The sequence below is a fragment of the Varanus komodoensis genome, unplaced genomic scaffold, assembly GCF_004798865.1.
Source record: "Varanus komodoensis strain SLA01 unplaced genomic scaffold, ASM479886v1 scaffold36, whole genome shotgun sequence".
In the NCBI taxonomy this organism is placed as follows: domain Eukaryota; kingdom Metazoa; phylum Chordata; class Lepidosauria; order Squamata; family Varanidae; genus Varanus; species Varanus komodoensis.
In genome coordinates this window covers 5728411-5745832 of record NW_025335873.1, presented here as the reverse complement: position 1 = coordinate 5745832, position 17422 = coordinate 5728411, and the positions used below count along the sequence as shown (strand labels likewise).

At 46.6% G+C, this 17422-nt stretch overlaps 1 protein-coding gene across 2 annotated transcripts in view; it reads right to left on the bottom strand.

Annotated features, from left to right (window-relative positions):
• Positions 1-17422, bottom strand: part of PAPPA (pappalysin 1) — a 140218-nt gene that overhangs the window by 58888 nt on the left and 63908 nt on the right. The gene's annotated exons all lie outside the window — the stretch shown is intronic.

Here is a 17422-nt window from a genome sequence, read left to right as displayed (position 1 = left end):
CCGCTGGATGCTGTCGGATGCTGGTTTCCACCAGCCTCAGCCAATCTGGCCAATGGCGGGAGTTCGGCAACGTCTGATTGGCCACACGCTCCCCACCTCCATCCCCAGTCGCTCAGAGCTGTGCACACCAGCAACGCCCCAAGGATGCTTGCGATAAGAGGGGAATCCAATGGCAGGAGCTGTGCTCTGCTGTACCGCCACCCTCGTCCCAGGCAGTTCTCCGAGGACCAAAGACCTTCTGCTACTTGAGGTGGAGCAGCAGTGGTGGTGACCTCAGCATGAGGCCACCGTGACACATACTAGGCGAGGCCGGTCAGGTTCTTTTGGTCCCTGGGAAACAAAGTCCCACAAGCACCTTTTCCCTCCATAGCATGAAGGAGAACTAAAACCAGCATATCCACAGTGTGGGTTTGCTACAGGAAGTCATGCTGGCCACCCATCTGGTGGCTTTAAAGAGGGACTGGAGGAGGAGGAGGAGGAGGAGGATGGCCCGGGCTACTAGCCCTGATGGCCATATGCCACCTCCTGTTAGATACACTGATCGCTGGGGGACGTGGGCCGAAGGGTGTGCTGGCACTCGTATCCTGCTTGGCGGATCTTTGGGGCAGCTGCTTGGCCTCTGTGTGAACAGGAAGTAGGATCTGGTGGCCCTTGGGTGGGGTTCAGCATGGCTGTTCCTCGGTTCTTCTGCAGCCGCACGGCATGCAAACCCAGTTATCTGAGGTGGCCACTTCCCTCTGGTTAAAAGCTGGGCCAGCCCTGAGTCAAGAACAATGAGCAGAGGTGCTTGCTTGAAATATTTTCAGGGATGCTGGTGGAAAGCCACCGCCCTCCAAGTAAGAATAGTTCCCTTCTATTCCCGAGTAAATAGTCCAAGTAACGCAGGAATGGCGCTTCGAATATTTGGGAAAGGAGAGCCTGGATTGGCCAAAAGTGAGGTAACGATTTCTCTAATTTGACTCCCCAAAGGCTGAGAGCAAAGGAATCTACAGGCAAAACATAAATCAAGTTTAATGGGCTGGAATAAGTTTTTCAGTTTTGTTTTTAAAAAAAGGAAAAAGAAAACCCTAACTGGGATCAAACTTCATCCTGTCCATGCCAGCGGATAGTGTTACATTTTACAACAGTGCAAGACTTTACATAAACTATCTTTGGCATTTGAAATCCATTCCAGCAATTCGACATGTATCATTTTGCAATTCTCCTTTCTTGCATTTTCAGCAGGCTGTGTCTTGTTGGGGAGAATGGTTTTTATTTTAATACGTATCCAGTTAGGGGATTTATCCTACCAACATCTGCAAGTTATATGGCCAGGGAACTCTCTGACACTAATGGAGAGCTTTGCTAGTTTTCCATGGCCCTCATGGTGAGCCTCCCTTCTCTCTCCTAAACTCGCTTGGCCCCCAAAAACACCGAGTGGGATGGGAAGGCTGGGGCTTGGCAGCGTTCACGTGTCGCTTAATGGATGAGTGAGAACTGCTATTAAAAGCTGACCCAAACCTCCACTAAAAAACTTGAGCCAAACCCAAAACAAACCATTGTTGAGGTTCAGGAAAGCTCTGATAATTTAAAATATCTCTGTTTCCTTTTTTTCCCTTTTCCCTTTTTTGCAGACCTCAGCACTTTCCAGGATTTGTCTGCAACTGGAAGAAGAACTCTTAAAAGTACAGGAGGAATTTTGTTGGTAGGGCCTCTTCTACATTCTGCATACTCTCCCCACAATTATATCCCCCAGAGTTTCAGCGCTGCACTGATTAATTGGCTAGCTACAGTAATCCGTTTCAAAGCTTTGCTTTCCTTGCTCTCCTACCTCCAAATAACCAAGGCCATTCAAGTCCAATGCACTGATTCTCGGTGTGCTTACAGGAACTATTGGGAACAAGCCCCAGCTCAGAAAAAGCTTTCTTCCACTTTTTTTTCCCTTGAAGATGCATCCTCTTAAAAGGGAAAGAATGCTTGATTTCCTTCAACCACTTGCTTCATTCAGTTCTATGAAGATTCGGTAAACTAACTTATTACCTAACAAATCAACAATCATGATTAGAATATCCTAATTCCACCTTCAGATCCTTTTAACACTTAAGACACTATTGGAGGGATTCCCATGGCAAGATTATTTCAGTTACTATAAAGTGAGACTCTCTTTCCAAATTAACCGAGTAAATTAGATTGCTAATCATTCCAGCCTTCCATCACTCTGATCTCTTCGGTGCAGCTGGCTTTGTCCAGTGGTACTTTTCTTAAGCCTCCGGGGACAGTTCCTCTGAGAATTGTTCCTCTGTCAGTCCCTCCCTTCATCACATGACTATTTGGTGGGTATGGTGGGCACCCGTCCATCTTAAAGGAACTCAACCCTGACTGCTCTTGAGAAGGCCAGATCCTGAAGATGAAACTCAAATACTTTGTCCACCTAACGAGAAGGAAGGACTCCCTGGAGAAGAGCCTAATGCTGGGAGCAATTGACGGCAAGAGAAGAAGGGGACGGCAGAGGATGAGGTGGCTGGATGGAGTCACTGGGCCGGTGGGTGTGGGCTTGCGTGGACTTGGAAGGATGGAGAAGGAGATGCACTAGGGATGGTGGAAGACAGGAAGGCCTGGAGGAATGTTGTCCATGCGGTCATGTTGGGTTGGGTAGACACCATCAGTACTGGGGTAATTGGGAGCCACCATTTCAATTGCTCCTGGACTGGATCCAATTTGAGAAGTTGAAAGAGCAGCTTCCAATCAACCTGTCTGTGAGCAGAATGACAAAAAATGGGAAGGGGGCAAGGGAAAGAGCAGCGGTCTACCCTGCTGGGGTGTTGGGTCTGACTTGAGTTCTTCAAGCAGCTGTGGTGCTCAATGAGAAAGGGTGGGGAAGAAAGCTCAGCTAAAGAATTAGTGGTGAGTATGGTGCTTTCTCAGGGAACATGTAGATTTGTAACATAGCCCTGTTTTGATCTACATTTATAGCAAACAGCCCCACTGCTTCCAAAGGAGGGCTGTGCCCTCCGTGCTGGTAATCGTAGTTGGTTGGCATGGGAAGTGATTGGAGTGAGGCTTGTACAGGTCAGTGGAGAGGATTCCAGGACCCCAGTGGCCTGTCAGTCTGATGAGTCCCACCCCACCGCTTCTCCTCTCTGTCGTCACTGCCTGTTCCCCTATCTGAGCATGGAAGCAGTGATGGGAGGATGGAGAAGAAGATGCATCGCCCCTGCACCTTGCTGCAGTGGGGCAGGTGGAGCCCTGAGGAGAGGGCCAAGCAATGGAACGAGCGACTACGCTGGCCCATGGCCATTGAGGATGGTTAGATGGAAACCAGGACATTAAAGTGAGGTGGAGCTGGGCAGAACCACAGATGGAGCTAGGAGGGGGCAGAACAGGGCTGGTGTTTTGCTTATTAAGGAAAAGAAGGATGGTTGATGAATGAGCTGGTGGTCAACCACACATTCTCTTGCAGCCAGAGTTGATGCAAGTTGAGTGTATGTCGAATCTCTAGCAGGTTAAAAGCTTTGTATATACCATCATAACCAGCTGGTCAGTCAAATATAAACATAAGTCTATTACGTAATTTGTTTACCAGGAACCAGCCAGATAACCAGTCCAGATGTGTAACAGGGAACTTGCCAGAGCATTACTGGAGACATTGGTTTTTGTCTATCTAAACATATAAATAGAGATAGCCGGATCCAAGAAGTGGGATAGAACCGAACTTTGACCAAGAGCACATCCATTTTGAGCATCTGCCCCTTGTGTCAACTCAGTCACAAGATGGCACAACTAAGAATCTGTTTTTTTCTAGGATAGTGAGGGATTGGAAGGGGACCATCTTCTAAAATACTTGGTACTGGTTGTATTTTTAGAAAGGTGCAGGGTTAATCTGACTGCTTTTACAACAGTCCATAAACTGTACTGGAAAGTGAACGTATGGTAAAGCCAGAAGGTTACTTAGGTAAGGAACATGGACCCTTTGGAGAGATTCGCCTGCCTCTCCAAGTCATTTGTCCTCCAGCAAAAGCCAAGCCACGATTCCAGCTCATGTCCCAGATCCAGTCAGTCCCAACATCCAAGAGGAGGGTAAAAGGGCCCTTTTTACCTGGCCCCTAATCAGAGCCCCTGTTGAAGATCTCACGTGTGGGCAGGATCTCATGGACATGACCTTTCCTTCAGGCACCCAAGACATCAAGGGCATTACAGGCAAAGGGTTACTTCTTCCCAGGCTCTAGGAGCTACCGCACTAGCCTGCCCTGTTCCCATTGATGAACAATGGCGAGCTTTGGCATCCCTTTCCTGGCATCCCACCTCAAACGCCTCTCTCCAAAGCGGCTTCATCTTCTTCTGCCTTTGACTTTCCCTCCCTGTCTTCTCCAAGGAGTCTTGCCTTCTCGTGATGTGCCCGAAGTATTACAAGCTCTTGTTTCATCATTCGTCCTTCCAGGGCAAGTTCTGGCTCAATTTGATGTAGGACTCACTTGTTGTCCTTCTGCCCATCCAGGGTAGTCACAAAGCTCTCCTCCAGCACCATGTCTTCTGCGTGGACTCGTATAGCTTCAGTGCCAGACAGCAATCCTAGGTTGCTTCGGAAGGGATCTCAGGGCCCATAAAATATACACACTGTTTGACCACATGCTATATATCTTGCAGACAGTCCAGTGACCAAACAGCCTGCCTGTTTGAGACCAGAGTTAAGGCCATCTCACAGTTACTCACCTTCCACCAGGTCAGGAAATCAAAAGGTAAGGCTAATGCTGGAACAGTCGTGTTCCGTGACCGGTGAGGGTGGCTGCCCTGTCCTGGCCCAGCTACAGTTTGTGGGTCCATTCCAAGGGAGGGCCCATGGAGTCCATCCTTCTCTTGGATCTCCAGGTCATGCACGAGCAAGTCACAGCTTACGAAACGATGCCGTACGCCACCACAAAGGGAGACCTAGCTGCGGAATCTGTTCTGTGGGCATGGCAAAAAGGCTGGTGGCCACCTCCCCAGTGGTGAAGGAGGCATTCGGGGAGCAAAGGGCTTTGCAGACGGATTGCGTGGGGAGCTTGATCCAGCAGAGCCAAAGCCATCCTGTTCTTCAACATGCTTCTAGAACAGGGAAAGTATTGTGCAGCCTTGGAACTCCTTCGACTGGAATGAAGACTCGGGAAAATCTAAGCAATCAGAAACATTCCCTGATGTTGCAGGATTGCACTGCCTACTGAAAAGATTATGGGAGCTAACAATTTTCACTGACATTCTAGTAAGACAGCCCCCCCCCCCCAGCACACCCAGCGACAACAATAGGAACAAAATTAGCACTTTCAGGCTGGCTTTGGAGTTTTGTATTGTCTGCTTTTATTATTTCCGCTGACTGCTTTTCTGCTGCTCTTTCAATCTGGAGTTTTAATATATTCAATTTAATTTACTTTGATGTTCATTTTAATTCTTCATAAGCCACCCTGGGAACTCAAGGAAGGCTGGATTACACTCCCTGAAAACCAAACGAACAAACCAAAATAAAAGCAGAAGGAGAGATTTTCCAAGGTCTGGGAAACAGGGATTCTCCATGGTAAACAAGGTTGGCTGGCATATTTCCACCTGGCTTCACCTGAGATCACCCTCATGTCCTTTGCTTAAGCAACTCCATCTGTCAACCAGCTTGCGGGATGATGCCTGCTAAACCATCCCAGGTGGGGCTTAGCAAGTTTCTTCATTCAGCTTATTTAAAAGAAAACAACACAACACAAAACCTCAAGTCTCAAGGTAGCTGCTGGCATTTGGAGAAAATGTTTGCCTGCCATGCTAGTGAGAAGAAACAAAATGAATAATAGTCCCAGTTCTGGAGCTGCCCACACATAGCAAGATGGAACCAATGGCCTTTCGCGTTAAAAGATGCATTTATAGAGTTAAATTTAGCTTGGTTTTGTCTGCTGATGGGCAACAGCTTGCTGGGGTTATCCAGCATCTTTCCAGAGCACACCATTACAAGCCAAGCTCAATATTTCACACAGGAAGTAGGGGCTCTTCAATGTAGCTTTTTATCGCCTGTTCTGACCAGCAGGAGATGCAACACATACAACTGGACACCTTCTGGAAGCAACGTGCATGTTCTACCACTGAGTCAAGGCCCCCTCAAGGAATGTAGGAAGTAGTTTATACTGAGTCCAAGCACTGGCCCATCTAGCTCTAAACTTCACCTACATCTCAGTCTCTCCCACCCCCAGTTGTTTTGGACTTCAGCTTCCAACAGCAGCAGCCAGTGGCCAGGAGTCCTGGGAGATGTCTTCCAAAACATCAGGAGGACATCAAACCGCTCTGCTTCAGTCTACTACTCCAACAAGTAGTGGCTTTCCAGGGTTTCAGACACGGAGTCTTACTCATCCCTGCCTGGGAGAGCTCCATTTTAGGAGCTTAACCTGGAACCTCCGAAAAACACCCACACACTTCATACAGGTGTGCTGCCAGTGAACTAGGGGTTGATTTGTTGATTCTGTGACCCAACTCGAACAGAGATGCTTCCACCATGAGATAGTCTGCACTCCTACTTGCGAGGGAGTAAACTTCCACGAACTCAGTGGGAATTCCTTTTGAGGAGATTTGCATAGGGTAGCACTGTGCATGGGTTACTTCTATATTAACTCCTGGCACTCACTAGGCTGGGGCTCATGGACAACAGCTTCCACTTGATCAGCGCCATCCTAACCATAGCCTTTCCCTAGGCCCTTCCACTGTATTCATTTGTGACCATTCTCAAGTAAGTTTGCATATGACTGTAGTCTAAGCACAGGATTTGGTGTTAAATTCACACCATCCTGGCTCCTATGCAGCATGACGGACAGGGGCATTCATTTAACAGTTCAGCAAGACATCAAAGGGTGGCATAAAAAATCCTCACATAACCCTTCAGCTATGTAGAATTTGCCAGAATTTAAAGGAGCTAACACTCTGCCACTACAGAACTTGTAACTAAACAAACGAACGAACAAACAAACAACTAGAGCAAAAGTAAAATGGCCAGAAGACCATTTTTCCGAGAACATTTCTGAAGGACCAAGTCAACTAAGCGTGTTTCTAAAGCCAGTTCCAGTGTTGGAGCTTGTATGGTTTCCCACAGCGCTCAGTTCCTTCAGATGGTTAACATCTTATTCTCCATCTGTGTTACAGATTGCAGGTCCACAGATGCACACTGATAAAACAGTACCCCCCACCCCCCATGACACAAGTATCTGGTTCACCACAATCGGAAACAAAATGCTGTACGAGGCTAGGTTAGGGGAGCAGGTGGCTCTCCAAATGGTATCGGACGCACGTCCCATTCGCTTGTTCACAGGTTCCCCATTCCTGAACTTGCATCTGAACCAAAGCAGCTACTTCTTTGTCCTCAGAGGCTGGGATGACCCTAGGAGAACTAGAGATTTGGACAAGGGGACATATCTCAAGGAGAGAACACAAACTCACCCACGCTCACAAGGATATTTTGCGATGCGTTACTATATTTATTCATTGCGTGTCACAAAGCCACTGTTTATTTAAGTCCAGGTACTTTTGGAAGATGAATCTATTGTGCTAAAACGAAGCCGTGTCATCTGTTCCTTCTTCCTGCTTGAGATTGCCCTAGTGGGGACCATTCTTGTGAATGAAGTTTAAATAATGGCTATTTTCCACTTGGACTAGCGAATGGGACTGAGTTTCCATGGACAGCCATGAGCCGATGGATGCCAACGAAATTGTACACAGCCTCCTTGGCAAACACAGTGATGCTCTAGAGCAGAAACACCAGGTCTTCTACCCTGTTAAGGCAGGGTGGGGCGGGGGGATGTTGCTCCATGAAAATAAAATCCTGCAGAACTGAAACTGGCCAGGAGACATTTTTCTGAGGACGTTCCAGAAGCAGCAAATCAGAGGGAGCTTCGAAAGGAGTTCCAGCATGGGACCATGTATGGTGGACCACAGCTCCCACGTCCTTCGATTGCTTAGGATCTTATTTCCCATCCATGTTGAAGATGTTCACATGTACATCGATAAAGAAGCTTTGGTGGGGGGGGGGGGTTGGCCACTATTAGAAACAAAATATTGGACTAGATCAAGATTGAGGAGTGATGACACAGAAATAGGGCATGGTCGAAGACCAAAGGGCCAAATTCCAACCCTCATGGAAGCAAATTATCTCTCATAATTCCTGCTTGTTCTACCAGTGCCTGCTTCGTAGCATTATGTCAAGACCTGTTCTCCAGTTTCCTGGACATTGTGATTTGCAGTGGCCAAAGCGGAGCTACAAGTTAAACATCTCTGTTTCAAACATCCCTGCTTCTCCTCCTCCTCATGCTTGAGAACAACAAAAAGCCAATGGAGTAGGGAAGGGGTCAGAAAAATGCAGATGATGTCCTAAAATGTGAAGTCTTAAAATGGCATGCAAATGGTCTCACGCACCAAGAGAAGGAAGAGATTCCAAAATGAGGCACCTTATATTCATGCTTTTGGCGGTTGCTGCTGATATATCTTGCGGTCTTTCTGCCTTCCAGAAAGCCAGGCCTGTCTTCCTCCAGGAAGCTATTCTACCCTCTCTCCTGCTCCAGGTAGTTTCCATCGCTCTTTTCCAACACAATATTCCATGGCTACTGAGCATGTCAGATGGACAAGAGGAGATGCCACCTTCAGGGTTTTTAGGGTGAGCTTTTGCAGATCATCAAACTACTCCAGGCATGCTAATGCATCTCTCTTGTTTCCGAGTAGCTTCAGTTTGGCTCTGCTGCTGTCAAGACCCACCGGCAGGACACTGGGAAAAATGCTTCCCCTCATCAGCCAGTGGGTCCAGCTGAGGCTACAGAGCTCCAAGAAGCTTTCATTTCCCACAATGCCCCAGGGTGAAGCCAGGGTGCGGCATTCTGGGAAACAGGCATGGTGGCTGGCTCTAGCTTCCTGGCACTGCTTCGAAAGCACCACTCAGCAGAGATGCAAATCCCTTCCCTCCTCTATGAATGCAGCATTAGTGAGCGGATCAAATGCTGGGAAAACAGCAATTTAGCAACAGCGCTGGCCTGGCATCATCAGGCTGGAAAAATGATGACTGCACAAGCCACTGAAGAAAGCAGTTGCACTGAGCAAGGTTCAGGATCTCATTTATGGAGCAGAGAACTGAGCGTTCTCCTCTCTTCTGGCTTCATAGTAAGACACCCTTCGAGGCAAGCTTCAGAAGATGGAGAGAAGCCCTAAATGGCCACATCCCAGTCCTTCTCCGAAGCACTGATGGGACCAGGGATTTTAACAGCTTCCCTCTGCTCTGATGCTTTCCTGCTGGCAACCCTGAAAGCAAGCCTTCCCCACTCCAAGAAGCCCCCAGACATCTTGTTGGCTTGCTTGGACCTTCTGGAGTCTAGTGAAGCTATTCCCCAACCATTACCATCAGAAGGCCTGGAATGGCGTTGCTGGCGGCTGTTGAGTGGCGAATGCCAGCTCTGACCACACTTTCTCATTCAGGAAAGGTCAAGAGAACCATTTTTCATTTTATAAACAGCTGCGAGATGAAAGAACAGAACTTTCTCATACCCAGGAGGGGAAAAACAAAGCAGCAAGCATGCTTGTTTTCTGCCGAACACCTCAACAACCGAGAGAGAGAGAGAGAGAGAGCGCGAGCACAGAAAATGGACACAACTCAGTTCATAGTCGAATCTCCTAGATTCGCAACTCTCAAAAGTTCAACAAGACCAGCCCTCATTCCACTGCACTTCCATACTTTCTTAATTCGAACTGAGTTTGTTTACAATTAATTTATGTATTCTGTGCCAGAACATTCTGCAAGATTAGGCACTGACGCCACAATTTTTGCGCATTCTCTGCTTCTGGTTGCTGCAACAAATCAGCAAAGCAGGGATGGACGCATTGCAACAAATAATGTCAAAGCATATGGGTTTGGAGGGGGGGAAACAGAATTATTATGCATGCTGTGTTCCCAAGCTGTACTTTGTTGAATCTGTAGATACTCCAGAATCTTAAAATCATGGGGAACTTTCATCAGAGTTAAGAATGGTGGATTTGTAACTTGGGAATCTAATTATGAATTCTTCATGGGGTTAGTTTTCCCACCAAGTTCCCAGTCAAGTCATTGTTAATGTACTTAGTAGGGTAAGATCCCCCAAAGAGACTGCACCAGCTGAAAGGAGATTTCTCCTCTCTCTTGAGGGGTCAGGGGAGCTGTTCCCTGGACAAGATAATAAGGGGCTCACAGCATCACTCCCTGCCCCAGCTGCTTTCCAGCCTTTCCTTTCCTTTCCCTTTCAGCTCTAGAAATTTAATTCCCCTGAGTCCCACCCTGCTGGAAAATTCGGATTAAAACACACATGGTTTGGAATTGCATTGCCCTCTCTCCTTCTAAAACCCAGTGGATGGAGTGCGTGTTGATCCAAAGGACTGTGCTGATTTCCTCCTGCCACTCTAAAAGTGCTGAGCAGCAAAGCTGCTGCCACCTGAGTGAGCAGAAGCCAGGGCCAGCCAGCTTGCCGGCTCTTCCTAAACCCGCAGCAAACTACTTCCTTTGGCACACAAGTCAGCCTCAGGGCATCCAAGTGCAATTTTCCAGCAGGTGTCTTCGGAAAACAAGCCAGGTTAAATTGAACCCTGCAGTACAGCTCAGTTGGTCCAGCAAGGGTTCCCGAGGGGCAGGGGCGAAATTAGCACAGTTCCCAATTTTGATAAGACCTTGCCAACATCTCCATTTCTGAATCAATGTGCAGCGATTCTTTGGTAGTCCCACTTTTCAAAATGGCATGGTGCGGTTTCCTGAGCAAAAATGGCATATAGCATACACTAAATGCATAAACTGGGGGGATATCCAAAGATTTGATGGGCAGCAGCTTACGAAATGGCATAAATTAGATTCAAAAATGCATCTATTAGAAAAACACACATGAACAGCATACCTTCTTGTGCACACTATTCAAGTCACAAACTGATGCAGAAAGCAGACTGCTTTTAAAATGAGATAAAATAGACATATTTCTCCATCTCTAGTACTCATCAACCTTACTCCTTAAAGGCAAGACAACTACCTAACCAGACATCTAGAGAGAGTGGAGTGTGACTTAAGTATAAAATCCAGACTTTTTTATATATGGAACAGACCAACTGCAATCAACAGGACTTGAAAAGATCTGCCTGTACAAAACAGGTCAATAAACTCAGAAGTTAGATCAGAAGAATATGCAGAAGTTAGACGTGTGATCACAGATTAATTGCTGTTTTAGAGAAGACAGAGGAAAATGGTAGAGCACTGTTTTCCTTCCAGACAGTGCTAAGCTCCAGTTAAAAGTTCTGAGTGAAAAAGCCGGAAGGATCCTTATCGGACAGGCTGGAGAGTTGTTGCCAATCAGAGTAAATTCTACTGGAAGAGACAGATGAATGGTCCCTGAAGTTGACATTCCACTGATATCTGGAGAGGATATTCACTTGCACTGGGTTGGGGAAGTCTGCTCTAACAATCCATGCAGAGGCAACATCTGAAACACTGTTTGCTCCATCACAATAACCACAGATTTGGTGCCCCTTTCAAAGAAGGAAACACCAATGAATGGACCAACTGGACTATTTCTGGTCCATGCCGTTTCACACCTCTTCCAGCCCAAGTCTGTTCTCTCCAACTGCCACATCTGCCTGTGCTTTAACAAGGAAAAAACAACACAAGGCTTTGCTTTTATTTTCCCTGCAAAATTCCCTAATAGAACATTTAATGTATCTTTTCCCAAAGATTCATTTTTGGACACCGCTTTTAAGCTGAGAACAGCATCGCCAAATTTGGGGAGGTGAGCAATCAAAAAGATAACTGCTTTGAGATTCATAGGTTAGTTAAGGAAGAACAAATTAGGACAGCTTCCTTAAGGCACAATCCTATGCCTGGGAAATAGGAAAACAGGAAATAGGAAAAATGCCAACAACTAAACTAACCAAAGACCTAACTCCACCAAGCCAATGTGGTAGTGACTCTTGCTCAGTACGACAAACATGGCTGGATAGCTCAGGAATTCAAACCCAGACTTTTTGCATAAGACCTAAATGATGACGGCTCAGATGAATGAATATATTTTGGTTTCTCCCACATTCTGTTGAAATGGAAAGGTCTTTCACTTGAGTTTAGATACTTGTGAATTCACACACATGCATGCAAGCACAGAGCACCAAACTAGATCCACCCATGTCTAGGTTTCACACATTCCTGTGTGTCATGAGCTGGACTTCCTCTCTCGCAGCACTCACCAACCACAAGACATTTCTTGACAAAACTCTCTTCATTGCTTCTATGTAGAAATATACGGCTATGTCTCTGAGCACACACAGAGCAGCCCGTTGACCCCAGTATAGCGATCACTCCCCAAAACCCTTACGAGTGTGCTTGTGTTCCAGCCCTTGGGGAGGAGAGCTGTGAAAGTGTGCACACCCCATCCTACACACTTCACCTCCCAAGGGCCCAGCTCAGGAGCAGGTGGTGACCATTTGAGGACTCTCCACCCTCAGCTGCCTGGATCTCCTTCCTGTTCCCATGATCTGGCAGCACCTCCTCCATGTCCGGCTAGCTCTAATCAGATTCACTTCCATGCCCTCCTGTTGGCTCCCAAAGATCTTGAGCAATCCCCTGCGTCTCAAACTCAACAACATATTCAGTGTCTTCTTCTCAATCCGAATCAGCAAAAATGGAACGAGTAGCACCTTAAAGCCAAAGTCTGCCATCACGCTTGTTCACAACGCTGAGTTTGTTGATGGCAATAATGACAGGGGAAGACAGCAAAGAGATGGCATTATCTTTCTCACCAATTGGCCAAGTACGAAGTTCTTCAGAGGGTGGGTAAGCTGCAGTTCTGGTGAGCGCAGCAAATTCTGCTAGATGGGCTCCCAAAGTCCTACCTTTGCCACATCCCTGGGAGTAGGGGTGTGAAGCAGACAAATGTTCCTGAACAAGAGCCACAGGCCCTCTTCTCGACCACCCCCACATAATTCCCAGTTCCAATAGACTCCTAAAAGCCCTTGCAAAGTAACCTAATAATCGGGGACCAAGAAGACACCCTGTCCTTTCCTCCCACCTTCTTCCTCCAATACCAAAATATCCTGGACTGGCTTCTCTGAAACTAGGGCAGCTCATTCGCTCTCAGCAAAATGTCTGTGGAGCCCTATCAGACTGCCAGGATTTCATAATGCTGCATGGTCTGGTTAGGGTTAAATTTGACCTTTATCTTGGAAAAAGGGTCAGAGCAAACTTGGTTGCAAACCCCAATGGGAGTAAATTCTCTTGCATCTGTCTTCTGTTTCTTTTATCTATTTTTCTGTACAGTACAAACACACACACATGCAGAACAGGGTGTACTGGCTCACTTGGTACTTATTCCATTCTTTCCCTTAAATGACTCTTGAGAGATTGAGAGGGAGAGAGGAGGGAGAATTCATTCCCAAAACCAAGAGGAAGTTGGTGGGGAAAGCACATTCCTTGCTCAGTGAAATTGCCTGGAATCTGCTTTGACATCTTCCCTGTGGTTATGATGCAACTTCACTCCAAACCTGCTTCAGCCATGTTTATCAATGACTTAGGATTGCAAGCACCAAACACGGTGAAGGAGGCTGGCAAAAACGTGCTCCTTTCTGTTGGAAGATGCCAAGGCAATGCCAAACTCTTGACTTCAGGGACCTCGGAGGAACATGTAAGATGCTTTGGATGTTGTTGGACTGCAATCCCCATCAGCCACAGCTCCAACACCATCTGGAAGTCCAGAAGTTCCTTTTCGACGCCCGCATTGGAGTTACGAGGAGAACTCTGTTAGATGAAATGAAAAGTCCACTTCACTCAGCATACAGCTTCTTTCACTGGCTGCTAGAAAGTTCAAAAGCTGTTGTATAAACACAATCGCAGCCTTGTGTTGCAATGAAGCTTTGGAGAACCTCCCTCTCTAGCATGTGCAGAGTGAAGCTTCTGCCACCAGCAACCTTCTTCTGACAGCAGTTGCTCAGGAAAGGATTCCTGGCAAACGTTGTGCAAATACTGGGAATGCTTGCCAAGAATTTGGTCGCAAAGCTAGAGCAAAATGCACCAGTCCAAGGAGCTGAGCTCAAAGAATCCATAGGATTCCCACTGACAATATGGATCTCTCCGCATCCTTACCACCACCATTCCCTGATTTATGCCCACCAGCTCTATTTATTTAGCATACATCCCACCTTTCTGCTAAAAGGCAGCTAACACTAAAACATAAAAACAACTATGTACACAAACACAACAATAAACACAAAAATATCCAGCATTTAACAATGAAAACCCTCATCAGCCTTGGGATGTGCTTACATGTCAAAGGGCTGCTTGTATTTAAAAAAGAAGTGTGCTCACTGGCTGAAGGCAGTAGAGAGAGAGAGCTGACCCAGCTTTCCTGACCGGGAGTTTCAGAGCATGAGAACAGCCCTGTCTTGCTGTCCTACAACAGATACGTGAACCAGCATGACTCAAGCTTACAGAAGTTCTCCAATGTCCACCTCAAAGCTCATTCAGACTCGAGTCCATCTCTGATTGCAAGCTTTGTTTTTTCCCAGAATACATCCAGATTCTCGTGTGTCTGAAGCATTTTTGCGTGCATTTTCCAAAAGTGCGCATCGTTCACACACATGTTGCCGTTGAATGCAGCACTTTTGCTCTGTGCATCACCCTCTACATCATGTGCTTTGACCTTGGATCAAGTTTGAGTCCACATTTGATCCGGAAGGTGCAGATTCCTTATCTGGTCAGGGATTCTCCCAGGAATTCTCATCCCATGCTATTTTAATTTCTGTATTGCACTTTAAAACTTTCTGCTGCTACTAGGTTTTACTGCAGTTTCCCCTTTTATTTTATAGGGGAGACAGTCCTAACTATTAAATGTTTATACTGTATTTTAAGTTCTAAATTAGATTGCTTTGGCTAGTAGATGGTACACAAGTGTAGTAAATAAATAAAACCAATTTTTAAAAATGAATTGCAGTGAGTTTCCTGCACACTCCTATCCAACCACAAACTGCCATTTAAATAAGATCCAGGAGTCTTTGCACTTGTGGTGATGAGTTTCATGCATGAAAGCAGGATGACTTTCCACCCTATGAAGTCTGGAGCTAGTGACACAATGTACTAGACTGGAAAACAGGTGCTCAGTGAAACATGTGGTAGGAGAAGCAAGATCATACATGATACCCCGCATCAGAATTTGCTGTATAGTCCTCTGTCCAAATATTCAGGAATTCTGGAAAAGCAAGTTTCCCATGCACCAGTAGTCAGTGTAGGGCAGAATTGCCTGGGGCGCCAAATTCATCCCCTCATTTCCCTATTCCAGAAGGGCTGCAAATTTCAGGGAAATGGAACAGAAAGCTGCTGTGTGTTGAAAGTGTGATGAGCCATGAGCTGTCATGCTGAATTTCTGAGGGACACCAGTGGAGGGGAGAATGGGACATAGGAAATTGATCTACCAAGTCAGACCCGATAACCATGCAGTTCAGTACCCCAGCACTAACTATTGATGCTTTTCTGGGGTTTTCACTAGCAGGATTTCTGGTCCAACTTGAAGATGCCAGGGATCGGAGTGAGGAACATCCACATGCAAAACATGTGGTCTATTGCTGAACTATGACCCTTCCCCTAATGAAGACGGTCATTCCCAGCTCTTTGCTGAAGGGCGACTGGAATGAGGCTTTCTGGGAAATCAAACATGGCAGCTGTCAGCACACCAACGCTTCGGGAATTCGAGCAAGGCAGTCTCCTCTTGAAAGCCTTCTCCCTCGATCTGCGGAGAGGTCCCACCACCATTTTTATGGGCTACAAGAGTTAGCAAGCCATTTCCGAGCACCTCGAGCAGATGCTGTCCTGGGCTTCCAGTGAACACGTGAAGACTGGGAGTGGGTACTTTGGGTGAGGCCCCCTTGGCCTTCAGAGATGTGACATACTGGAGAAGGGGCAGGGGTGGCCAACTGGGGACCCAAACACACCCAGAGAACAGCACTGTCAAGACCCAAATCTTCCTGAAACAGAAGTATATATAAGGTGGGCCTTTCAGAACCAACAACCAAACCAGAGAAAAAACACTGTGCTGGACAGAACATATTTCAGATTTTTCTCGTTATTCCATGAACGCCCAGGAAGAGGACTTTAGTTTTAGCCCCTGTCACTCCCCATCCACAGTTATGTTCGCAATTAACCCCCAGGCTTTGAGTTATGGGAGAGTCCCTGTTTCTGTTCCATGGTTTGATTTCCATGCATAAACAGGCCTCGGGAAGAGAAATCCCACAAGGATTGGCACTGCCAATGAACACAGTGCTCTGGAATTGGGGAGCAGGAGAAAGGAAATGCGCCTGCTATCCTTGAGAAGCCATTTGCTTCCTCCAGAGTGACCTTGTTGAGAGAAGGGGGCTGCCTGTGCTTTGGCATGTCACATGGCCCTCTCGTTACAACTTCCCTTCCGTTCCTCCCAGGTTGGGCACATCTCTCACGTTCCTGGATCCCGCTGCAATGGCTTACTTTCTCCCCAGTGCGAAAGGCTTTTTTATTTTTTGCTGCTCTTGTTCAAGAAAAATGCACCCTCTCTCTGTGTCTTTCTCTCTGACACACACACACACGCACGCACACGCACGCACACACACATAAAGAACTCATACATTCCTTGGTTATTTATAGCACAACTGCTGGAAATTTAAGCAATTTTTCCTTAAGTGAACTGGCACATGTTAGAGAACAGACCTTGGAATAGCCTTTCCAAACCTGTTGACTGCCATATATTTTCAGCTACAACTCCAAAACTGCTTATCACTACACGTGCGAGCTGGGTCTGCTGGGCTTTGTAGTCCAAAGCATAGGGAGGGTACCAGGCTGGGGAAGGCCGCCTTATAACATCTGATACAGCAAGCAAAAACTATGCTGCTCAACAATACATCAATATACTCCAACACTTTATAGATGCACTTACGGACCCTTCATGTGGCATGCCTGCAGTACACTGCAATCAGTAATTTACTCGGTTGGCCCCGTGCGGAACAGGGTGGGCCCATTGGGGAAACAAAAAATACTTAAGCTGACCAAGATACGCTGACTATCAACTGGTTTCTTGCTTCTGCTTGGTTTATGCATTTTTGCAATTTTTTTCTTATCATTTCCATCCTCTCACCCTAAAATACTGTGTGTGGACAATATATAATTCCTCCAAAGCTAAGTAAAAGCGAACTTGCGTGTTTTTCAGAACCTTAAGTGGCTTGGATAACTTCTCCAGGACGATAATGCTCCACACACTTTCCAACCAAGCTCCCAATGATCTACAGTAGCATTTCCAATCATTGCTCATTTTGTGAGGATGGGAAAATTATGCAAAGCAAACAGCCACTGAATGTGAAAATTGCGCCACTTGGAATTGTGCGTTTGCAAATTGCCATACATTTCTGAAATGGAACAAACTCCCCTGGTAGACTTTGGGGAGGAAAAGTCTGC